This window comes from Thamnophis elegans, chromosome 3 (assembly GCF_009769535.1).
Source record: "Thamnophis elegans isolate rThaEle1 chromosome 3, rThaEle1.pri, whole genome shotgun sequence".
Lineage (NCBI taxonomy): Eukaryota > Metazoa > Chordata > Lepidosauria > Squamata > Colubridae > Thamnophis > Thamnophis elegans.
In genome coordinates this window covers 39416273-39443227 of record NC_045543.1, presented here as the reverse complement: position 1 = coordinate 39443227, position 26955 = coordinate 39416273, and the positions used below count along the sequence as shown (strand labels likewise).

The window sequence follows — 26955 nt, the reverse complement described above, 5'->3', positions numbered from 1 at the left end:
TGGTATTGATTGATATTAGTATAATTTTAATAGTAAGTCAAGCCCAAAACTTACTTCAATCGTCATTTTTCTTATGACCTCACATAGAAAACAGTGCCATGGTCAAAATGGGATAAAACCAACTATTGTCACATCTAATCAGTTCAAATATTTAACCAGCTCAGAGAAAGCTGAAATAGACATACTAGAATCAATTATGCAAAGGCATTCTTCACAAGTTGCCTCCTGTAAATAGCTGAAAACCAGAGAGTGTTTTCAGATAACAAACCTGGTTGTTCAAGAGGAGAGAAAATCCCCACCATAACAAGGGGAACTCCATTGCTAAATCCAGTTTCCTCTTTAACTGTATTATTTTTGTTTTCTCCAAATTAGTTTTATTTTATTTTTTTCTCATCTAATCAACTATTGAATTTAGGTAGCATTAAAGACACTGATGTGTATCAGGGGATTTTGATGATTAGGGAAATAGAATTAGGTGCCATACTCCCATCTTGCTGACTACTAACAATACTGTCATACTTACTTTAGAAAGCCAGCTGTTACCCTAGCAGTTTCATCTAGATGTTAAATATCATGGGGACAATTTAAAATCCAGTGGAACACTTAGGACAATTATCAGAGTTGAAGAGCATTCTTCTAGCACTATTTTCTAGAAATGTTGGGCTGGAACTAGCCTTAATGCCAACAAGACAGAATCCTCCCAGAAAATTAAAAAGGATGCCACGGCCAGTGACATGGATATCTGCCAATAGCTCCAGAGGAATTAATAGGTTTGTTTGTTTGTTTGTTTTTAAACAATTTTGATAATATAGTCTATGTAAGAACATGGTATAGATCCAGAAAATCAGCATCAATGAGAAGAAACTAGAACAATGTGATCACTCTTTTCTCAACAAAACTACATTGCAGGGAGAATATTTCAATCTGGTGTATAATTGTAAAGATCTCCTGAGTCAAGGGATATTTTTCATTAGTAAAGGCCTTAATTCTGCCTTTACTGTTATGGTATGGAAGAATATGATTTCTTGCAAGCAGACATTGATCACAATTTCTAACCATTTGATATTCATTTCCAGCATGTCCTGGAAATTGGCAATAGAGCATCTGGTCAGCAAAATAAAATTCCTATAGACCAGCGATGGTGAACCTTTTTTGGCTCGCGTGGCATAAGTGGGGGGAGCACAGGGGGGTCGTGTGCGGGTGTGCCGCACTCATAATGCACTATAGGCGCTCCCCCATTTTTTTGCATGCTTTTTTTGCCTCCCCAGGCTCCAGAGGCTTTATAGGAGCTTGGGGAGGGCGAAAACAACCTCCTTTGCCCCCCCCCCCCCCGGGTGCCATCTGGAGCCTTCAGGGACCTTCTGGAGGCTTCCCTGAAGCCTCCGGAGCAGTCAAAACGACCCTCCCAACAAACCGGAAGTCACTTCCGGTTTGCTCAGAGGGTCATTTTAAGCGCTCCGAAGGCTTCAGGGACCTTCAGGAGGAGCAGTCAAAATGACCCTCCAGGCAAACCAGAAGTCTGTTCCCGAACTTCCGGTTTGGCTGTAGGGCCGTTATTTTGTGCTCCGGAGGCTTCACAGAAGCTCATGAAGCCTCCGGAGGGCCTCCGGAGGGGGTGGGGGAGGCTCTTTTCGCCCTCCCCAGGCTCCTATAAAGCCTCTGGAGCCTGGGGAGGGCGAAAAATGGCTTTTAAAAAGGGTGAACTCAGCTGGCCAACGCGCATGTGACAGTCAGTGCCTCTTGTTCCCTGACAAATGGCTCCGCGTGCCACCTGTGGCACACATGCCATAGGTTCGCCATCACTACTATAGACCAACCATTTAATCTGCTCTAGCACACAGTAAACTGGTCAACAAAGATGGGAGGTATGAATTCCTTCCTCTTCTGTCTGCCAAAACTCCATGATGCACATGAGGTCAGCATTTCATCCAGAATTAAATCCTGAACAAGAAATTATTTATGCTTCAAATAGATGTTTTAGCTTGCAAAAAAAAGGGGGGGAGTAGGTGGGTGAGGGGAGAGCTGTTTTCTGTTGAAACTAAGAACAGATAGGAACCAAGAGGTTGAAAGCAAAATATAGACTCAGGCTGAATATGAGAAGGAATTTCCTGATATGAAAAGCTGTTAAATAATGGAACAATTTGGAACTCCCCCTTACTGGAATTTTCTTGAACAAAATGGAACTGTCAAGATAATTTATTGGGTACTTAGAGTAAGCAGGGAACTGGACTGTAGATAGGTTTCACATCATACATTTTTGAATGTGGCATTGAAGAGTACAGCTTTATAGGTTGGAGATACTTCCACCATTGTGAACTTGACTCGCTTATTAGAGTACTCTCTGAAAGGAAGGCCAGTCAGTGACCGTCTTCCTTTTCCTGCAGTGGACAGGTGCATGTGAGGTATGAAGGAATAGGTCCACATGTGAAGGCCCAATTAAACTGATTTATTGCTAAAAACTTACAGCACAGGAATCTTCTCAACTAATGGGTTAGCATTTGCTTGGAGTTAGATAATGATCTATGGAATTCAAGGGGGCGGGAGTGGGTGACTTTGAGCTTACTCCACTTACGCCTACACAGGGATTCTAGTCTAATTTTTTTTTAACCCCGTCCTCCAGGTTTTGCCACTTTTTCTCCTATAGTGCATGCTCCCACTGTATTTCTCCTTGTCGCTAACTCTTAAATGTTTGCTTTAAAGTCATATTCTATTTTCTCTCCAAGCTTCTTAATGCATCCTTTAATAACAAATTACAATCCAAATACATTCCTGCCTTTTCACTTCTTGTTATCTACATAAACAAACAAACAAACAAGGAATGGAAGAGATAACATGAGAATTGCTGTAGGAAACCAATAGTTATGAAAAAGCTGTTTTACAGCACTTACAAGACAGCAAAGACAATCCAGAGTTTCTTGTTGCATAACTGTTGAAAATGCAAGAACTTATTTTTCTCTCTCTATGGGTAAAAAGTGCTTGCAAGTATGCTTACGTAGATAAGTAAAAACAATCAGACATAATTTTAGAATAGTGTGTTAATATGGCAGGTATAACTATTATGGAATTTAAAAAATAAGATGGAAATGAAATACTATATCTTGTAAAAGGAAGGTTTAGCTTCCTATCTTGTCAGTCTAGATTCTGAATCCTGAAATCTGTTCTGAGGATATCCTAATCCTACATGGCTTAGGACCTGGATATCTACGAGACCGTCTTCTGCCACATACCTCCCAGCGTCCGATAAGATCTCACAGGATGGGCCTCCTCCGGGTGCTGTTGACTAGACAATGTCGTCTGGCGGCTCCTCGGGGGAGGGCCTTCTCTGTAGCTGCCCCGGACCTATGGAACGATCTACCCCCAGAGATCCGGACCCTCCCCACTCTCTCGGCCTTCCAAAAGTCTATTAAGACCTGGCTATTTCGGCAGGCCTGGGGCTGTTGACCTCTTGAATGAGGTCCAGCCCCACTGAGGTTGAGTGCATGTTGTGTTTTTTAACTTGCTTTGTCTTACTATTTTTAAATTTTTTAGTATTCTTTTAAATTGTTTTTATGTAAGCCGCCCGGAGTCCTTTGGGATTGGGCTGCATATAAATTTATTATAGCAATAGCAGTAGACTTATATACCGCTTCATAGGCCTTTCAGGCCTCTCTAAGCGGTTTACAGAGAGTCAGCATATTGCCCCCAACAATCTGGGTCCTCATTTTACCCACCTCGGAAGGATGGAAGGCTGAGTCAACCCTGAGCCGGTGAGATTTGAACCGCTGACCTGCTGATCTAGCAGTAGCCTGCAGTGCTGCATTTAACCACTGCGCCACCTTGGCTCTTATGTTATTAGACATTAACATTAAACATTAATCCCCCCCCCAATAAATGAATGCACTCATATTTGGATGTGTTTAGCTTTATATGCACCCATGTATGTATATCTGCTAGAAGTCATACTCCCTTCTCCCATAATTGGTAGACCCATGGCAACCTCCACAATTAATAATTTCTATTTAAAAACAATTCCCTGAAAAAAATAATCTTCATTTGTATATACTTCATTTAATATATCCTTACTGGCATATATTTTTCCTTTTACACTCAAACCACTTCCCCATAAGAACACAGAAGCAAAGATGCATGTGTTCCTCTCTCCCCTTCCAACAGAAAAAGCCCAAAAAGGAGAAACAGGAGTGAAATGAGCAAAATAGAAGGATTGGCTCCCCTGAAAAGGAAGGAAAAGAAAGGGGGAGAATGGATGAAGTTAAAAAGAGTGAAAGAAGTAACTGGGGAGTGAAGGAAAATGAAAGGGGAGAAACCTGGTTTGAGTAAGACAAAAAATGATTAACTAACTAGACAAAAAGCCTTCCCAAGGGACAGGCTAATTTTCATCCATTACTAGCATCTTTACCTCTTGCTCTCTTTACTTTCAACAACTGTTAATTTTATTAGCCAATATAAGACATCCCTTTTCCTAATTCTCAAACTATTTCTTTGCACTGTGAAATCCTGGGGGAAGGAGGGAGACAGAGTGCTATGTAAATTAATAATTCTTAATAAATTAAGAAGCAAACAGGAAGGTCCGTCACATAATGCAAGATTCTGAGAGGACCCAAGAGAAAAAATGTGGCAGAGGGCTTACTGGTTAAATGTACGGACGGCTTTCTTGGATCTTTTTCCGTTCTAGCAGCATGCAAATCCCTGGTCACTTCCACCTCTAGTAACCATTCATTGCCTCTCTATTTCTTCTAGCTCTGGATTCTTCTGGTCTTAAAGTGCCCCTAAAATGCAGCACCTGTGAATCTGAGTCCTGGATATTTAATGAATGAATTAATTAAATTTATATGTCTCCCTCACTATCCAAAGTGACTCTGGGAAGCCAAGAATATAACCAAAGGAAGCTAGCAGGCCCAAGGCATAAGGGAAAGGGTACTTGGGAATATTTTTGTGGGGATGCTACAGGAATGCTATGGGACTAAAATATATGAGGGAGTCAAAAGTTTTTGCTTGTCAACAGTGGTTAAATGCAGCACTGCAGGCTACTTCAGCTGACTACAGTTCTGCAGTTCGGCTGTTCAAATCTCACCGGCTCAGGGTTGACTCAGCCTTCCATCCTTCCGAGGTGGGTAAAATGAGGACCCGGATTGTTGGGAGCAATATGCTGACTCTGTAAACCGCTTAGAGAGGGCTGAAAGCCCTATGAAGCGGTATATAAGTCTAACTGCTATTTCTATTGCTGATACAGCGGGGCCTTAGGTGCCGATCATAATCTGTTCCAGGACTTTGGTCGACACCCAATTTGGTCTTGACCAAAAGCAAGACTGACTGCGCATGCACGCACACACACAGAGAATGGTGCCGAAGGGGAAATTGCAGCGGCTGTATTTATTCAGCACCCAAGGATGTATTCATGACCTGAGTGAAACATTTAGCGGATTTTTCGGTTGGCACCTGAATTGTTCGTGGTCTGAGCCATTCAGGGCCCGATGTTCCACTATATTGTACATCATGTGCTGATATGTTGATCAGGCTTTAGCAGCTTGCCTAGCCACCAGCTTCTCTCTTTTTTTCCTTCTGAAAAAGACTAAAGTATTGTAGAAAGTAGTACTGACAGTCCTAGGGGAGGGGTCTGGCTGAATTTCAAGGCATTAACATTTTATAGCTATAGGCTGTAATTGAGTTTTACAGTTTGCAAATGCCGTAGGATGAAACCTCTTAGGAGAAGCACTTCCTTTGCTCTAGAGTTGTCAGGAGAGTAGAGTAGACATCTGGAGTTCCCTGTTCTCAAAATATTTAATTTTGTCCTGTAAATATAGACAAAGCTTACCCAACAAAAGTGGCTGGGTAGAGACAAATAGAATACAATACATCTTGGTCTGCTTGCAAGAAGGTTGAGGTCTAATTGTAAATTTCTATCATCTCTCCCAGTGGGAAACAATGTCAAATGTTTTGTATGTATGTATGTATGTATGTATGTATGTATGTATGTATCCCACCTTTATTATTTATATAAATAACTCAAAGCAATGAACATATCTAGCACACCTTCCTTTTAGCAATAGCAATAGCAGTTAGACTTATATACCGCTTCATAGGGCTTTCAGCCCTCTCTAAGCAGTTTACAGAGTCAGCATATCGCCCCCACAGTCTGGATCCTCATTTCACCCACCTCGGAAGGATGGAAGGCTGAGTCAACCTTGAGCCAGTGAGATTAGAACCGCTGAACTGCAGATAACAGTCAGCTGAAGTGGCCTGCAGTACTGCACCCTAACCACTGCGCCACCTCAGAGCAACTCTGTCAGGTGGATTGGGGTAAAAGAGAGACCAGCAGGCCCAAAGTCACCCAGCTGCTTTCATGGCTGAGGCGGGAGTTAAATTCATGGCCTCCCACTTTCTAGCCTGAAACCTTAACCACTAGGCCAGTGATGGTGAGTGCCGAAATGTTACATGTGTGTGCAAAACCAAACTTCCGGGTTCTAGCACACACCCGTGCCTGACGATTGGCTGGCCAGCATTCATGTGCATGCCAGTGTTCAGCACTGCCATGCGCGTAAAGGGAGTGTGCTCCAGAAAAGCCGAACTTCCGGGTTCTGGTGCACATCCACACCAGGCAATCAACTGGCTGACGTGCACACCAGTTTTTGGCACTGCTACGCACCGCAAGGACAGCTGACCATGATGCGCACATACATGTCAGAAACCCAGAAGACAAACAGGCAAGGCCGCATGTGCCAGGCGACATGGCTTCATGTGCAACTTTGGGCACACGTGCCATAGGTTCGCTATCATGGCACTAGACCAAATTGGCTGTTGTCTTATTTCAGCATTCTATGCTATGTATATAATGTCTAAGCAAATATAGATAGTGTTTGACTTACGGGCCTGTCATTTAGCAACTGTTCACAGTTACCTCCCCTTACTTACAATCCAGTTCCACTTACAATCCAGTTCCATTTACAATCCAGTTCCACTTACAATCCAGTTCCAAGAGCAGTTCCCTTCCCTGCAGTCACATGACCACATGTTGGGCCATCGGCCCACATTTATGGCCATTTGAAGTGTCCTGTGATCACATGACTGTATTTTACAACTTTTTGCCAAAAGCCAGCATTTACTTCTGTTTTGTGGCAAAAATAGCCCACAGCAAACAATTGGCTTGCTTAACAACCGCAACATTCATTTGATGACCGTCACGAAAAAGGGTAGTAAAATCAGGTTAATCATATGGTGACCCAATTTACAACGGTTACTATTTATGGTCAGATTCCATTATGGTCGTAAACAGAGGACTATCTGCAATACATTAATTTTAGGACTACAATCCAAGCAATCTTCACAACTAGGTTTGCTTATATGTAAAGTATTTACTGTGTTTCAGGATTCTTTCTTTCACAGAGGAATAGGTAGCACAACAGTGAGTTAAAAATTTCCCCCCTCTTCCTGCAGTTGAAGAGAAATGGGAATCCTGACTTGCATTTAAAATAAGAACAAATGACAAATGTGCCATGTTAAGTAGCTTGCAGGTATGTTTTTACTCAATTTTTTTGGTAATATGTTACAATAAGCAGCTATAGAATTTTGAAACAAGTAATTTTATTGCAAAATAATAGTTCTTTTTTTTTTTAATGAGATGGCACTGAACATTTAATGCTGCTTTAAGTACTTTGCTTTTCTGTGTATTTTAACATTAGCAAAATGGAGTCTTTAAGGCTGAAAAAAGATTGTATTTTCAGGCTAGCTTTGTAATAGTTTCCTGAAAAAAATTATAACAATTGTCTTCCAATTTAGCTGTGCAAATTTTGCAAAACCTCCAATCATATTCGAACAGATCCCTTCTCCTGCAATCTGCTGATGAATATATAAGCCAGCAGTTCCGGAATGAAACATATCCAATTTGCCTCTTCATTCTCTTTCTGGCTCTTATGAAATGCAAGTGTAAAATTGGAAGTGGAAACAACAGGGAAGAGACTTCAGTTGGTGGCAAAAAGGATTAAAGAGATAAGACAGCACAAACAAACCAAATACAAAACACTTGCTACAAACACAGAGGCACATTATAGTAAAACTGTTCATTCATTCACAGGGTTTCAACTCTAAGCCAAACTACATAGTTGCAGAACTCTCTGTTAACAATGATAGTAGAGGGAGGAAAAGGTCTAGTTGGAAGAGCAAAATTTATATTTATTGTTACATACTGACAGACAATATGGTAGGTTCCACCAAGGTACTCCGATCCAGCGGGAAAATACTCAATGGTGATTGGCTAAGACGTTTGACATCTCCCCATAAAAAAGGCTGCTGCCAAACAGAAGGCTGCTGGATTGTACATAGTTGAACTAATAAAGAGTTATTGCTACTGTCAAACCTGAGTCTGCCTCTTCCATTCACCCGATCTAACACTGGCGACAAGGATGGGATTTGAAGGCAACTAGGCACAAAAAGAGCAGACTAACAATCCAGCAAAACAACCCAGCATCGAGCGGCCATCTTTAAGCAGCAAATTCAAATTTGCCATGACTAAACAAGATGACAACGCACGCCCCACCAGCTCCTAATGACCCAGCAACAGAGCACTGGGATTCATACATGATGAAGTTCAAATGTTTCCTGGAAGCTAATGACCTTCTTGGGCTCTCCGAGAACCACAAGAGAACCATGTTCCTGAGCTACTGTGGGCCAGAGATGTTTGACACTGCCAAGGACCTATCAGAGCCAACGCCGGTACAGTCAGTTGGCTGGTGCTTCAACATACATTGAGGATGCACTATGTTCCCAAACCATCAAAATATTTGCGGAGGCACGAATTCAACCTCGGGAATCAAAAGGAAGGCGAAACTATCAACCAATATGTTGTCGTGCTTTGCAAAGCCACAGCATATTGTGAGTTTTGCGATTTAGATGAACTGTTGCTGAACAGAATTATTTGTGGTGTTCAAGATGTCAGCCTACAAAGAAGATTGCTGGCGAAAACCAATCTCACGCTGCAAATAGCATTAGATGAGGCTAGAGTTACAGAGTCCTCCACCAAGTTGACGGAAATGCTGCATAGGCAGAACAGCTCCAAAAATGCACACAGAACCTCTGAAGTGTATTGCGAGACTGCTGAGTGAGACATCTCTGACAGTGAGGATGAGGTTTGCGACATGCGCATGGAGAAGCGAAAAATGGCATGAGAATTTGAAATCCATCTTCCGCCTTGCACCAGCTGTGGGGGCAACTATCAATGATCTGCCTGCCATTTCCAGGACACAATCTGCCAACACTGCAATCGCAAGGGGAACTTCGCAAGAGTCTGCAGGAGTGAGTTTCCAGCCACAACACTGCCGAGACAACCAGCTGCCCCGACTGCAAAACCACAAGTGCCCCAGCGAGATGTGTGGAAGCCACAGCAGAGATCGGAAAAGGCAGATGCTAATGACATGTTCCAGACAACCATCGGGCAAGCAAGCACCCTGCGGAACAAAAATCTCCATCCTCCTTGAAGGGTCTCCATGCAGCATGGAGATCAGCATCGCTCATCACTGACCATCATGTCCTGGGCCACACTTAAAATGCTGTCCCTAACATCAGTAAGCAAAAGCTGAGGGTCCCAGATCTGTGCCTCAACGACTACCATGGGAACCGAATCCCAGTTTTGGGTCAAGGCACCTTCTGGGTGCAATTTAAAACTTTGACAGCTTGCTTCCTGTAACAGTGGTCGGGAGAGCTCTGCAGAGCCTCCTAGGCTTAGACTGGTTTGAATCCCTGGGTTTGGGGGTGACTGTTCGTATTGACAGCGCCAAAGACCTGCTGAGATAGTTCAAGAACGTCTTCAGCAGCAGTCTAGGCAAGTATTTGGGGACCCCAATCACATTTAATCTGAACCCCAACATTGCCCCGTTAGATTAAAGCCCCAAAAGGGTTCCTTTTGCCCTCTGACCAACAATTGACCAAGAATTAGACAAACTAATTGGCTAAGGGATTCTGGAGCCGATCGATCACGCCCGCTGGGAGACCCCTATAGTGACCCCAGTCAAGCCTGATGGGTCTGTCCGCATCTGTGCGGATTACAAGTGCACCATCAATAAGGCTCTACAACAGAGTGTTTATTCCATGCCCATTGTCCAGCATCTACTTCATTCCCTAGGCCAGTGATGGGCAACCTTTTTGGCGTGGTGTGTCAAAAATCGGCAAAAAATCGAGCATAACTCGCGTTGTGTGTCACTTCGACAAAAACATAATTTTGCACAATTTATAGTTTAAACTACAAAAATATATAATTGCAATATAATTGTATTTAATAAACCAAAAACAAATTATTTAACATAGCTGCTTAGTAACTTCTTTGTTCATCAGTCGATTTCGTATGTTGCCCTTGATATTATTATCAGTATCACTTACCAACGGTCCTGCTTAGCAACCAAAATGTTGGCTCAGGAACTCTGGCATTGAAGCGTGCAAGTCTTAAAGCTGTCAAGTTACAAGAACCTTGCACCCCTAACCCTTTAGGAAAAAAACCCCAGGGGTCTTCAAACCTGACAGCTTTAAGCCTTGTGGACTTCAACTCTTCAACTAAAAGAGAGACTGATAAATATTTAAAAAAAATAAAACCAAAAAGCAGCTACTGCAGTGGCTTAGAATTTTACTCAATTACTGTTGAGCCCATGGAAAGTTCTGCAGCCCCAGGAGCAAAGGAAGGGGGACGGAGAGAGAGAGATTGGCTGTTTGGGGTGCTTGAAACCACCTGGCCCTTCCCAAAGGAAACCCTCATTTGCAGGATGAGCCTCGACTGGCTCTGCCCAGCAGGGTTCCCCCAAGCGCCATTGGGCAGCGACGGATGCTTATCCTTTTTCCTTCGGCTGCTTCAGCTGGGACTTCAGACACCCCAAGGGAGGGACTTTATCGGGCCTCCCCCTCCCCACCCTTTGAATGAAGGTGTGATATGGCTCCTCCATCCCTGCTCTTTAACCCAGCCAGAATTACAGGAGGGCTGCCCCCGTTCTGCTTTCCGGGGTGGATCTTAGCCGAGGGACACCAAGACCCCAGAATGGGTGGGGGGTGGGGGAAGAGCTTCTTGACGGAGGCCACGATCGACTTTTGGAAGTTGTGTTTTCGTAAAATAAGATTAACCTTTGGATGTGTTTGTTCCGCTCGGCCAGCGGCGTTTTCTCCCACTTAATCCCGGCGGACCCTGATATCTGAGCTGGAAAACTGCAACCCCCCGGAAATGATGACGCCCCGCTGAGTAGCTGGGACTTGCAGAAAAAGGCTGCAGAGAGAGAAGCGTTCGATCCGTAATCCGTCTGTGGGGGGCGCTGGGGACAGGCCGGGCCCCTTCCCACCTCTATCCCCCCCCCACTCTTGAGGGACAAGCCCTTTCCCCTGTCCCAACGGTGGAATTTGAGGCTACCTCTGCTTTCCCTCTCCCTCCCTCAGTTGTGCAGCAGCGGCAGCGGCAGCTCTCAGCCTGGGCGGCAGCGTCACGCAGGCTGTGGAAGGAGGGGGAGGAGGAGGGAACCAAAGAGAGCTTTTACCGAGTCTGCGCCCCACAGCCAGGACCGTCCTGGCGCCTCAAGCCGCGTTTCTTCCTGCAAAGCCCTTCTGGCGTCAAGCGGAACTCTCGGGTTGCCCGAAGGGCTTTGCAGGAAGAAACGCGGCTTGAGGCGCAAGGACGATCCTGGCTGTGGGGCGCAGACCCGGTAAAAGCCTCTCTTTGGTTGGTTCCCTCCTCCTCCTCCTCCTCCTCCTTCCACAGCCTGCGTGACGCTGCCGCCCAGGCTGAGAGCTGCCACTGAAACAAGTTTGGGGAGCATGTGCGTGTCACCCGAAATGGCTACGCGTGTCAGCACTGACACGCGTGTCATAGGTTCGCCATCACTGCCCTAGGCCCAGGAAAAATATTTGCGAAATTGGATTTGGCGCAGGTGTACTAGCAAGTGCCAGTAGATGGCACCACAGTGGAGGCCCAGACCATTGTGATGCATAGGGGTTCATTTAAATGCACCCGGCTGCAATTTGGAGTTAGTATCACCCCTGGACTGTTCCAAAGCGTCATGGAATGGCAGGGGATACCAGGAGTCATCCCCTATTTTAACGATGTCTTGGTATCAGCTGCAAATAAAGAACAACTTTTCAAAAGATTATGAATCATTTTGGCCAGAATTAGAGAAAAAGGCCTCCACTTGAAAAAAGAAAAATGTCAAATTAATGTGCCAAGGGTAGAATTCCTTGGGTATTTGATTGGCGGCACTGGAATTCACCCAACAAACAAAAACATTTAAGCAATCCAGGATGCCCCCCACGCCTCGCAATCAGACCGAGCTACAGGCATTCCTCAGACTTCTCAATTTTTACAGTGTGTTTCTCAAGCAGAACGCAACTGTAGCTGAGCCTTTGCATCAGCTCCTTGACAAGAATGCCATATAGACCTGGTGCATTTGCTGTGGTAAAAAGACTGCTGTCAGTGGATACGTTCCTGGTCCAATATAACTAGACACTGCCACTTGTCCTGAATTCCGACACCTCACCTTTCAGCGTTGGGGCACTCCTCAGCGACCACATGCCCAACAGAACTGAAGCCCCCATTGCTTATTATTCAAGGACCCTGTCTGCTGCCAAGCGCAATTACAGCCAATTGGACCCTGAGGCTCAGGCTGCGGTAGCTGGGGTCAAGAGGTTTCACAAATACCTGTATGGCCGTGACTTTGAAATCATCCTGAACCATAAACCTCTACTGTGGTTCTTGTTGGGGACCAATCAACTCTGGCCTCACTGTCACCATGAATGACACACTGGACTATTTTCCTTGTGACTTACAGCTACCACCTCGTTCATCAGCTGGGGAAAACTTTGGGCCACACTGACACCCTCAGCAGATGCCCACTACCTGAACGTTTGGATGACCCAACCCCTGACACCCCAACTTTACTCACTGACTGCCTAGAGGCCAGCCTGGTGTCATCCAACAAAATCGCCCATCACTCAGCAAGAGACAAAACTATCTCTCAAGTCTTAAACTGGTTGTAGAAGGGATGGCCCAAGGGGCCGGTTGGGTCTGAGTTCAAATTGTTTGTAAATAAGTAAGATGTGTTATCTGTATAGTGGGGGTGTCTTCTGTGGGGAAACAGGGTGATTGTTCCACCCAAACTGTGAGTTGCAGTATTAGAGGCCTTGCACGTAGGGCATCTGGGAATTGTCTGGATGAAATCTTCAGCAAGGAGTTACATGTGGTGGTCTAACATGGATGGGGAGATAGAAGAGTGGGCGGCAACCTGCTCACTGTGCCAGGAGTCCAGACTTCCCCCAGAGGCACCCGCTAAGGAATGGGAATGGCTCAGTCACCCTGGTCCAGGGTGCACATTGACTTTGCTGGCCCAGTGCACGGCCAGGTCTTTATGATAGTTGTGGATGCCTACTCAAAGTGGTTACAGGTAGTCCTCATGACTGCCACCATGCCAGAGGTGGTCATCAAGGCACTACAGAGACTTTTCTCCACACATGGCCTGCCTGACATCCTAGTCTCGGACAATGGGCCCGAATTCACAGCCCTCCTATTTGAGACTTATTTAGCCACCCAGGGAATCAGACATGTCCTGGTCGCACCCTTCCATCCGGCCAGTAATGGACAGGCAGAGAGAATGGTGCAATCTGCAAAAGAAGCCCTATCCAGGATGCGGCTGGGAGATTGGCAAACACAGGTAGACCAATTCCTCCTTTACCGACACATCACTCCAAGTGCAACCACTGGCAGAACCCCCAACGAGCCTCTGATGGATCACTGGCTAAGATCGCCCTTAGACCGGCTACACCCAAATTATTCTGCTGAACCACCAATGGATTCGACCAGCAGAATTAGGACATTTAGCCTATGGGATCGAGTTTATGCCAACAACTACACTGGGGGGTGGCTCTCTGGATTCCTGCCACAATTGCAGAAATCACCGGACCTCGCTCTTACAAATTGGAGCTTGAGGACAGGAGAATTTGGAGATGGCATATTGACCAACTCTGAGGCCGCCTCGCCCAATCCATCCTTAGGCATTCAGAGGTAACTCCTGCATGTGTTAGCCAGAGTCCTACCCAAAAGGAGCAAACATTCACTCCTTCCACAGACCACTCAAGCCCAAAGGTACCGGGTTACTTATCTGGTGAAGTTAGTCCGAGCGAATCGTCTCTAGAAACTCCAGCTATGCCCTGTGGAAAGTTCCAGGAGCTTCCACCAGGTGAAGCCAGAGAGGCAACAGGTCCAACTGACCTGACCGAAGTCCCAGCAGCAACTGAACTGTGCAGGTCAGAGAGAGTCTGTAGAAAATCTGCCTACCTGCATGAGTATGTCACCAGCCGGATCAGCCCATCTTAGAGAGGAGGGGGTGTTATATACTGACAGTGTGGTATACTTGTTACTGCTGCTGCATTCTGAACTGTTGAATAAAGCATTTGAGTGCATGAAGAACACCGAATCTTCCTCCTGTCTGCTGTTTGCTTGCCTGCAATCTATGTGCCTTTCTGCCCTGCTGATTTTCAATATCAGAAATTGGAAGACAAAAGTTTTGAGAGAAAGTTTACAGGGGGTAAGAACTGATGTGTGTATGTGCATTCATAATCCATGGGCTTCTATTGCTGTGATGGAAAGTGCATTTGGAGAAGGAGTGGAGAGGAATCCAAGCTATCTATTAGGTGTAAGCAAATAAAGGATTGGATCCGGTTGAATTTCATTGTGTTGTCTTTAGGCTTGGGCCCAATATTGTTGTTTGGATGAAAGTGGGTTGAACACATTCCAGCTCTATTATCAGTAGTTTGGGAATGGAAAAAAGATTCTTTTTAACGGGTGTTGGCACTTAGGTGACTTTGGTTGGCCTTGAAAAATTTAAGCAGGATAATATCTGATTAGTGTTTAGTTGGGAGACCACCAGGAAATCACCATTACTAGGTTACATGAACTCAAACATATATTCTGAAAGCAGTCATGAACCATTTTTCTGTTGCTGGCAAGAAACAACATGGAAACAACCTAACCTGAATAAGACTTAGCTTTCACCTTTTTAAAGCTCCACTGAAGATGAACATGGCTCCTCATTAATCCATGTCTGAACTAAGTTGGAATTTCTATGATTATAAGAGCTTTATAGAAGAAGAAAAAGGGTCCAATGGAGTCCAGAAATACCATCTACTAGGATTCATCTGGTCACCTAAATTAAGAAGTTGAAGTACTGTTAAGTACATTGCAGTTAAAACTCTGTAAATTAACATGCAATTGCTCTGTCAACTTGAGAAGAAATTTATTCTAACCTTTTTCCATAACAAAGTTCTCTTAAATTAAAAATATATATATACTTTATATTACCATTTGATAAAAGTGTATTTGTTTTGAGGTGAACCCAAAGGGATAACTGTCAGAACAAGCTTTTAAATTCTTTGTGTATCCATAAAAGCACCCCCTAAAAGCAGTTAAGCCTTTGAAGAAAGAAGAGGTGGAATTAGAGCAAGAATTGCTAAGGGCAATGCAGCACTGGAAGAGCTCCAAGTAATTCTAAGTTTAGGGAAATGAGCTGTTATTTTAAATTATTTATTTATCTTTGTCCTTAATGTTTTTATAATGTTCAGTTGACAAAAGTCTGTATCTTGAAATAGAAGCAATTATATGCAACTGTTATTATAGCTTAAGTTTTTTAGAATCCCCCCCCCCCAAAAAAAAATATTGTCAGAAACTAAAATCTTTATTTTGTGTGCAAGGTTCTGCTGCCTTATTTGTTCTACACAAAGGGTGCTACTGGTTAACTGTGCAGAAGGGCATCTCATAAAATTGTGAAAGAAAACTGGCATCACCTTTCCCACTAACAAAATCCTATGGCTTTGTACATTGGCAATTCTTAGTCAAGCATTTTTCATTGAAAACTGCAGTACTCCACCTTGAAGATTCTTCAGTCCAATGAATTATGAGTTTTTACATTTTTGTTATTGAGAATAGATGAAATATGGGAAGAAGGGACTTTTTAAATGAAATACTGGACAAAGTGTTAAGTTTTTGAAATTGTTTTTGATTTATGGACGTGTTTATGGAAGGTGGAGAGAGTTATCTTTTATATATCTTCTTTTTTCTTTTTTTCTTTTTACTATTTCTTTGCATTCCCTTTTTCTTAAATTTATTTTTTATATTTTCCTTAGTTTGTATTAGTTTAATTATCTTTGCACTTGTAGACTTTAATGAAATTATTTTTAAAAAAGAGGCAGACCTTTATTCTGAGCTGTCTTCTGCCTTTTCTGTGTATTTTCCCAAAGGATCAGGTGATCAAGGTCACTCATTTGCAAATGTAATGGTGGAGGTGTCAAGGATTTGTATCATTGCTGCATAGCAGTTCAGCTAACTATAGAATTATCTATAGTATTGGGAACCTTGATATTCCCAATATCACAAGGATTATAACTGCCAGCCCTTCAGTGTAAATTAGATCAGGAAATCAGTCCCACATGAATACTGGAACTCTGCCTTATCATTGTAGAGTAGACTATAATAAGCCAATTTTGAAATGATTCTCTTTCTTTCCTCTTACATGACTCGCTTTAATATAAAAGGAGAGAAAGAGAAATTTGATCCCCGCCCAACTGTCTATTCAGGTTAACCTGAAGTTTACGTAAGTCCTTCAGCCATTGGAGAGCAAATGATCCAGTCCCACTCCATCCCTCCAGAGACCCGGTAGACCAATCCTACCATCAGCTTCTGGAGGGCAGCCAGCCACAATCATACTGACAGAAAACTCAGAAGTTACTCTTACTCCATGAATGAAAGCAAATATGTGTGTTCCAGGATAATGTTGCAGAATCATATCTAGGTCGGTCACTTAGGACCAGAGGTTTAGTCTTCCAAGCTTTTGAATTCATGTTGGAGCCCATCCTCAAGAAACTTCTCTCTACTTCTCTCTTCTGTCTACAATTCTGGTAGACAGAAGTTAAATCCTGGTGACCAATCCAAATTGATCACTCTTGCTCCCACTGCTTTTTGCCCTTGGTCATTCTGTTTCTCTGTTTAGGTAAGGAAATATACTTGAAACAATGTTCCAATAGATTACAGATTGTCTGTTAGAGATAAGAGATAGATCATAGATAACATCTCCCATGTCTGCCATGGTTGTTAGAATACCTCCTAATCTCTGCTGAAAGCTGAAATAAATGAAATCAATTATCAATCCATAAACGGCTTATTTGGCGGTGGTCCTTTTAAGATAATCTATGCAGTTCAGGGAGAGCCAGGCTGGTGCAGTGGTTAAGGTACCAAGCTAGAAACTGGGAGGTTGTGAGTTCTTCTTCCACTTTAAGCACCAAGCCAGTGCCCTTCTCTCAACCCTAGGAAAAGGTCAAATGCAAACAACTTCTGCAAAATCTTGGCAAGAAAACTACAGTCAAGACTGACTTGAAGGCACAATAAATAAAAATAAATGCAGTTCTTGGAGTAAGATTTAGAAAAACAGAGCTCCATTTATTTATATTTTTACACGAGGAAGACCCCAAATGCTATAACCTTTTTCTTTTTCAGGAGAATGGAACAAAGATTTATGAGAATTGCCATTCATAAATGTCAGTGCAGTGCTGCAGAAATTGCTGAAGGAAGCCTTAGAAGCAAAGCGAAACAGTGCAGCTCCTTTGTGTCTCTTTTAGAAATGGAGAAAGAGGGAACCTGCTTTGTTTGTATCTATTTTGATGGTATTTGAATAAATCAGCTTCCAATTAAATCACTCCATCCGAATTTTTTCCAGCCTTGTTTTCTTTCAGGATTAAATGTCAGCAATTTGAGAACAACTGAGTGCATTCTGAAAAAAACTTCTTATTTTATACCAATCCAGCCTCATGTAGCATGTTAATAGTAATGTGGCATGTCCAAGGGTTCCAAGTAATATACCCATAACAAACAGAACTCCAAGCCAAGTAGATTCCTTAAAGAACAGTTTATTGGCACGGATTGGTGAAAATGAACTGTAAAGGTTCCTGCTTTTTTCACCTAATTAAAAGTTGTCCCCCCTTTCCCAACCCATCAGTTACATGGCCCAATCAAGGTGCTGTCTGGTTGCTTGGAAACTTCACTCCTCTTCAGCCACTTGTGGGAATGTCCTTGGTTCTCAGGGGAAACTATTTTGTTTTGGCTACAAACTCCCAACTATCTCTATTCCCCCCTCCCTATCCCTCATCACCAGTGTGGCAACGCTGAAGCCTCCAAGATGGCCTCAGGCAGGCCAGCTTCAGAATTGACAGTCAGAGGAGCATAATATGGGCTGAGTGTATTTCTTTCTCATGAAATTCTTCCTCATTAGGTCAAAATGGCCCTAATATTGATATTATTAATCTTTAAAAAAAAAAATCAAAGGAATAAGTTTTGGAATATTTCCCAGATATCATTTCTACTGTGGGGTAGACTTCTCTCCTGAATTTGATTTTTGCTTTTGAAATAGTGGCACATTTAAAGAGCTATCGTATGACATATTCAATTTAGTCCCAATGAAAGAACTTTGATAATGTGAGATACTTATTGAGAATCAAAATTAAGTTTCAAACAGCTATTTTTAAAAAATAAAAATAAACTGTTTTGAGGATAGTAAAGAAGATTAAACAAAGGGAAGATGTATTATACAGGTTTTGCCTTTAACACTCCAGCAAGATGCTGCAAGATACTCTTTCTGTCTTCCATTTCTTAATTCTAAAAGGCATATGGAGCATGTACTAGAGGCTGTTCTATTCTAGCATTCTATTAGTGTACTAAAGTTTCTTGGAAGACACAGGAATGTACCATTCATCTGCTTTGTCAGAGATGAGGGTTATCTGGAAGCAAAAGGGCAATTTTACAGATCATTTCACCCATCCCATTTGATGATATGGTTGGTCTGACTCAGCTTAAATATTAACTTTCATGGGTATGTTGCAGATGAGAGGTGATTAGAGATGTCCAGAACAAATAGGTGAACATATTTTGTTATTTAAGTTTACCGTTGGCTTTCTGTATAACTTTGGAACAGGTACATTTTGCTGATTTGACTGTTGTACAAAATAAATAATGGGATTTTTTAATACAGCTTTTCAATTAATGGCATAAGTGCCAGCAAATATTCATGTACAAATGGTAGATTTGATTCAGAGTTATTTCTTGCATTATAACTATCTAGCCATTTAGTTGGTAAGTTTGATTTATTTGACCCATTCTGAATTTTATGTGAAAAGACATATATTTCATAATACTTCTATTATGGTGTATACAAGTCTCTAAGAAAAACAATTCTGAAATACAATTGCCGCATAAAGCTTTAAAGATAAACAGTGCGAGTAAACTGGGAATAATTGTTTCAAGTGTTCTACATGCAAGGTTGAAGGCTTGTCTATAATTGTGAGAATTTATTGGAGGCCCTTGTATGTAAGCATAATTTTTTATTTTCTCCTTTTCCTTCAGAAATGCTGAATTTGATACCCTGCAGAAAAGATATATGGATTTCAAGCAGCTAAAGAACTAATACAGGTACATTACATTATATATTATAGCTGGACTTAAATATGGTATACACAATAGCTACTAGTACTGCAAAATGTTTTGGAATGGCATAAATTTAATGAAATTTTACTATACATTGAGAACTTACAGGCAACCTCTGCACCTGCAGTACAGAGGAGGTGAGCTGTGTATCTTCTGCATTTCTTGATAGATCTGTTGGTGAGCAGCTCAAAGGACACATGTTTTGGGAGGTGCTATAGGAGAAGCTGCGAGGGCTATGAAGCAAAGCAAAATGAAGCAGCATGGTCATTTAACTTTGTTCTTGTAACTGAAAAGGCTGTTTTGCAGTGTTTCACTCATTGCACTTACTTGTTTTGCATTGCACAACCTGCTGCTGTTCACATTTTCTATACTTAGCCTATAGATTTGACAACAGTGTGCCATGATTTATTATACAATGTGTGCCTGGTGCTCGCTGATTGGATTGAACTTCTCCATTATCTATTTTCTGTTTGGTTCCAATGTCCATTTTGTGGTATCTAAGTGTAGAATCTATGTTCATATTCTTTGAAGCTGTCCTTTTTCAGGTTTCAAACTCACACACACTCAGTTGCTAAATGAAAATAGAAATTTACTCAAGGCTAAGTAGATAATAGCAGACAAGGAAAATCGTAACAGTCTCTGGGAAAGAAAGTTTGCTTGCATAGCATCACTTTCAGTAGGGATACCACAGAACAGAAGTCAAATCTATTCCAAAATTCAGAGATCCAAGTCAGCCAGTCCAAAGGTCAGGGCTTCAGGAATCACAAGCAGAATCATAGAAACAACAAGCCAGAACAAAAGATCAGAGGGTTGTTTCCAGTGGTGGGTTTCAAAAATTGTTCGAACCTACTCTGTGGGTGTGGCCTCCTTTGTGGGAGTGGCCCTGCCACCCATGTGACCGGATGGGAGTGGCTTGCCACCTATGTGATCGGATATGAAGATGCCAACGACACTTGTCAGAACCACCTTAAATTACCTCACACACAGCACTGGCATGCATAAGAATATGATGTAAACTTGTTTTTTAAAAGGCAACTTTGGTTTGCGTTAAAACAACTTCAACACACGCAATGTTCTGATTGCACCACAAATGCAGTAGTCATCCTTACCTTTCACAGAGGCACTGAGTTTTATAAATATGAGCACGATAGTGTAGAATAATCATATCCAAGGACCAGTGGTGGGTTTCAAACATTTTTGGAACCTCTTCTGTAGGTGTGGCCTGCTTTCTGGGTCCACTGGTGGAACCTCTTCTAACCGGTTCGGTAGATTTGACGAACCGGTTCTACCGAATAGGTGCGAACTGGTAGGAACCCACCTCTGGTTGTTTCCAACAGAGGAACATGAGTCAGGATTGCTTCTAAAATCAGGCTGCAGCCAGGTAACTTTAATTAGGTTAGTTATTCTCTCGCTTGGCACTCATTGAGTGCCTTCATTCTGCTTTCTACTCTAAACCAAGGGTATGGGGTCTAATCATCTGATCACTCCAGCTTTTCTGATGGTACCTGTGTTTGAGCAGCCTCCTGACTTAGTGCCCCCTAAGGTTGATACTCCACAGGGTCAGGTGGAGCAGCTTCTTCAGAATCAGAGTCTGAGTCCTGGGCCATGACAGAAGTGGAGTTAGGCAATTAACAACACATTTGCAACACAAAATTTTTATTAATCTCTTGAACTAATGCATTTATCTATTCCTGTAATTTCAAGTTTCTTTATTTTTCCACTTTTCACATTCCAGCTACACATATCCCCTTATCATTTATTTAATTCATTTTGTGCATCTAAGCAGAAGTATGTACTTTTGTTTAATTTTTATATCCATTAATTTTGCTATCTTTTCATTGATTTATTGCTGAGCAGTGTTCTCTTTTTATCATTGCCTCATATTCTTTCATACAATCATAGGTCTTGAACAGAATATCATGTAGTCATCATAGTTGAAGTGACCCAGTGTGTCTACCTAAATTCACTTATTCCTAGAACATCCAGTTTAACACAGTTAAATTCTGTTTGTCCCCATGTTCATGCTTCTCACTTTCCACTTTCCAATTGCATGTTTTCTCATAAATTAAATTCTTCTTTTTGGTTTTTGTTCCACCAATGATGAGACTTCCTTGAAAATTGGGTGACCATTTCCAGATCTACTTGTGAGGATTCTACACTTCCTCAGTAAGAATACTCCCTGACCTGGACTGCTTTCATCATCTGGGAGAAAAGTTTAGTTTTTAAGTATTTTGCAGTAAGAACCATAATGAGTAAAACAAAAGCTGAGTCAGTATCTTGTGCTTGGTCATTTTCTCTGTATTAAGAAATATAGATAGCAAACTAACTCGAGGCTTCATTATCAAATAGTGTCAGATGATTTTTCTCATATGCTTTAAAATATTGTAGTCAAAAGCCATTACTGAGCATTGCAACCAAATATCTGCAAATTTATTTATATTTCCACCCATGCAGGCTACAGGGCTTGCAATTTATGTAGTGTAATCTCAGTAGATCTCTGTCCTTACTTTAATTTCTATTCTCTTTAACCTCCTCAGACAAATTGACAATTGCTAATTATCATCAGAAAACTATTTGCAAGAACCATAATTAATGTAGCTAACTTTCTCCTAGCAAGATCCAAACTATCTGCACCAGATTCAGTCCATGGGTGTTAGATTCATATGAACCAATTCTCATGGAAATTAACTCAAGAGCATTGCGGTATTATTATTTTTTTGCGTTAGAATATTTTTTAAAAAATGAATAGTGGGATACCATGGAGTTGTGCTTGGTTTTACAACATATCAAAAATATTTATCAGTTCCCAGAGGAGCTCTGTATGTGGCATTGATTGACTTCAAAACAGCTTTTGATTTTATTTCTAGACAACAACTGAAGAACAAATTGGAGATTGCTGCTGGCACTTATTAAAACATTGCATGATAACATCTATGTTCAAATCAGATTGACAGCCAAGGTCAGCTCTCTGCTGTGGTGCCTACATCCAAGGGTGTTTAACAAGACTGTATTTTAGCCCTTTGCTATTCAGTGTTTTATATCAATGATATGGTGGAAAAATGCAGAAATCTGAAAAATCACCTGCCATTTAGCTATTACCTCAATTTTTCCCCTTGGATTGAGAAGAGCATCAGGATCAGTTGCCTCCCACTGCATGTATACTTATCTGTTTGTTAAATATGAGAAAAATAGTATTTTTAAAGAGCTTTCCAAGATTTAAATATAAATAGCAAAATAATGGAAACATGATTGAATAGATATTTTTCCCGTGCTAGAGGCAACTGGAGGGCCAAAATTCAGTCATTAAAAGAAGTGGTAAAAAGGAAGGTGGACAATATGTTAAAATAAAAAGAATGGTAGTCAACATCTTAGACTTTTTTCGTATCAAAATTAAAAATCTTTGAGGCCAAAGTAAATAGCATTGCTTTCAAATATCTGCTTAGAAGGACATAGAGCCGTTAGATGCTGTTTAATTAAACACATTTTATTTCTGCAATATTTTCCAAATCCAGTTGTTCAGACATCAGTGGCATCAATGAACACTTGAGTGTACATGATATATGTTAATGTATCTGTTGGCTTAATAATACATTCCTTTTGACTGCTCTGATAAATTCCAGTGTTTCTGGTGGGAATCACTTATTTGCACTTAAAGGTATTGTAGGCTTTCACGTAATACGCCAAACTCAGTGGGTTTTGAATAGGACAAACTATTATTTAAGCAATTCTCCAAAGTGATTTCAGTTAAGCACATCTTCCTTTAATTGAAACCAATGAAAATGGATGTATTTGCCCATTATTTGTTTAATATTACATGCCAGAATACCAGAACAGCTTTTACACTGGCCTGTAATAGCCTTCCATCTGCTCTTTAAGATGGCAGGCATCTGCTCTTTAAGATGGCAGCATCTCTCTCCACATGGTAAATGGAAACTACACCGCACCCATTATAAATCATATCAAATTGCTGGTCTTGTTGTACGGTCTTTTCCTGTGTAAGATTGAGATTGTTTTGGCAACATTTTGGCAAGGTCTCACTCGCCATCCTCAGGTTGGTGTTTTTGGCTGGAGCTGCTTTAAGCCAAAAACACCAGCCTGAGGATGGCGAATGAGACCTCGCTGAAACGTTGCGAAGACAATCTCAATCTTACATGGGAAAAGACCCAAATACAACAAGACCAAGACCAGCATACCTGCACCCGTGAAAATCTACAAAAACATATGTATGTATGTATGTATGTATGTATGTATGTATGTATGTAATGTAATGTAATGTAATGTAATGTAATGTAATGTAATGTAATGTAATGTAATGTAATGTAATGTAGTATGTTAGTGCAGCCTAGGATTTCATATATTATATGCAATTCTAGGCTGCATTAATAGAGAGATAGAATTAAGATTACATGAAGCCTTACTACATCTTTATCATGCCTTGGTAAGGCCACACTTGGAATATGGCATCCAGCTTTCGTCATTACAATATAAAAAAGATGTTGAGATTCTGGAAAGAGTGCAGAGAAGAAAGATGATTATGGCTCTGAAAGTTAAAACACATGAAACAGTTGCTCATGGGTATTTCTAGTCAAGTGAAAAGAAAAAACTAGGGGTGACATGATAGTAGTGTTCCAATATTTGAGGGGCTTCCACAAAGAAGAGGAGATCACACTATTTTCCAAATCACCAATAGGCAGCACAAGAAGCAATACGCATAGTACCAAATACTCATCATGCCAAATTTCTTGATTTCCTAGAAAAGATTAATAAAAGTTTAGCTGCAGAATTTTCAAAATTGTTTACAGTACTAAGGATAAATTATACAAATGACACTTTATAATACTATTTTAACTGTATTGCTATTGATATTTTTATCTGTTAAATCTGTGCACCAAATTTAATCTGGTGATTAAGAAGTTTATCTAGTTCAAGATTCAAACATGCAGCCCATTGCCTGCAACGTGATCCTCCAAGACCTCCAAGCGATTTTCTTCATCCTGGAACAGTCACTCTGTGAGATCTGCAAGTGCTTCTCAGCAAAGCCAGGGCTCTGAGATCCTGTAGATATGACAGCTGTGCCATTGGAAACTCTCCAGAAAAAGAACTGGCTTCAAACTTTGGCCTACCCCACCCAATCTCCCAACAACAGCAGGATAGATGGATGGATGGATAGATGGGTTACGCTTTTCCTAATGAGCATGTCACCCTCCAGGGATCCTTGCTGCTCTCAAAATCTGAGGCAGACTCTGTTTCTGAGGCAGTGCTGGCCCTATCAAGGCAGAGACAGTAGGGAGTCTGACCAGGGAAACTAGGCCAAGAGGCTGTGGCTGTGGCTGTGGCTGCCTAAAAGAAGAAAGAATGAAACAGCCAAGGAGGAGAGGTTCAGAAGCAGCCCCTGTGCAGTGCTGTTCCTTTACCAAGCAAAGAATCAGAGCATCAATGAGTGAGCAAACAACCATAAGTCTCTCTGTTAGGCAAAGGTAAAAAGGAAGGAGTCTATATGAACCAAAGAAAGAGAAGGGAAAGTAGATGAGCAACACATTCAGGAACTGAAAGATGTTTTTGCTTAGAAAACAGAAACAGATTGGAGCATCTCTTAGTAGGATGAGTTTCCTATATTATAGCATCCTAGATATAATCTGAAAAAATACTGCATATTAATTCAGTAACAAAATATTGATGTTTTGCTTTATGAAATATGGTGCCAACTCAGTGGCCAAAATAAATGGCTATTTTGCATCTTTGCTTTGTAAATAGCTGCTTCATATAAGTTTTTTTAAATATTTAATTTATGTAATAAATTCTGCACCAATATATGAAAAGGCTTCAGTGTCTCTGCCTTCAGGCTAATAATCTTGGCTTCCTGCAGCACCTATAATTTTGAGAGCCCTGATTTTAATGGAAACACATATGACTATCCTGTGCTTATAGGAATCCCAGTTTGGCTGTTAACACCATATAAATATACGCTGCAACTGAATAATTGTAGATACAGCAACAATAGATTCTTATGGAGTTAAAAACAATAAATCTGTGGTTTCCAGCATGAAGCCCGTAAGGCTGTGCAAAGCTTCAAAGGAGTGCTTTGCTTCAATGAAACTTCAAACAAAGAACTCCTTAGATGCTGCTTCTAAGAAGCCTTTGAAGAGCAGAGTGACTGGCTGAGTTGCTTCACTTCATGTTGCATGTTTAGTACCCAGAAGAGGCATTTGTTCATAGATAGAGAACTGGATGAAGCATCTTCACATGCAAAGCATATTCAAAAACTTTTCTTCTGTCTATTATAGGCATGTCAGAGAAAAAAAAGCAATACTAATGCTTTGTTGAATGCATTGCCTTTTGTCTTAATGATTGTTTGGGATTGACTTAGTTTACTACTATGGGTGCTTATTGGGGCTCAAGAACCGAATTAAGGACAGTCCAGGAATTTCTCCATATTATGTCAAAATAATTGAGTCACAATTTTTCCAAGCTATGCCTGAAGAGTCAGAAATTCAATCTGGGATATTCTGCAGACAAGGCAGAAGTTCTAGTAATGTCCTGTGTTTTAGAGAAATGATGGGTGGGCATTTTGTAGAGTAGCAATGGAATCTATGCCGAGTTTCTTTTGCAGTAAGGGTAGAGACATTCACAATTAATGAGAATAAGACATTATGGAAATATACTAGTTTATAATCATCTTGTGAAATGTAAGGAGGGAGGAGATAGATCTTCACCTGGAGGAAATGTGTTTCAAAGCAGGGGAGATTAAGAAGGTTTGCCACCTGCCCACTCTCTATTGTACTTTCCCCAAGAAGGAATCCAGGAGAGCCTCTTGAGATGTTTCACTTAGATGACCAGATGTAATTTTGGCAAGATGGTTCCTGATTGATCCCCTTGTGATAACTTTTATAAGTGATAATCACCAAAGCCCACATAGCTGTACAAAATCAGAGAAGCAAAAATGAGCCCACAGATCAAAACAAGTTATATTTAGTGCTAGTCTGGGTTGCAAAGTGTAATAAAAGAAAATTCCAGTGTCCTCTCACTGTGTGTGGTGGGAAAGTTTGAGGCCTTTCTGGAAGCATCCTCTTAATACGCTCGAGTTAGATCTTCTCTGCTGTATGTAATCTTACATGCTAGAAATGGCTGGCTTGAAATGGCTTCTGATCCAACTGGCACTGAACATGACTAGTTGGTATTTTTGCAGGCAATAATACTCCCTTTCTTTTCTGTTGTTGCTGGCTGCCAAATTCTCCCTTCCATGCACGTGTCTCCTACTTTCTACTCCCAGCACCACTTCCTGATTCTTACCTACATCTTACAAACTATTAAGCCCAAAGGAAAAAGTTGCAGTTAAATTTCTATTAGCTAATACATGTCCTAACTAACAACTGGTCTGGGTGTTGTCTTTAAATATACAGATAGACTTCTGTTAGCAACTTTAGTGATCGTTTGCAGTTTATGATGGTGATGAAAATGTAACTTTGCAACGAACCCTCACA

At 41.4% G+C, this 26955-nt stretch overlaps 1 protein-coding gene across 1 annotated transcript in view; it reads left to right on the top strand.

Annotated features, from left to right (window-relative positions):
- Positions 1 to 18876: 18876 nt before the first annotated feature.
- Positions 18877 to 26955, top strand: part of ADGRL3 (adhesion G protein-coupled receptor L3) — a 453165-nt gene continuing 445086 nt past the window's right edge. Inside the window, 2 exon segments of the mRNA XM_032213192.1 lie at positions 18877 to 18965; positions 19394 to 19459. The gene's annotated coding sequence lies outside the window, so the exon portion shown is untranslated.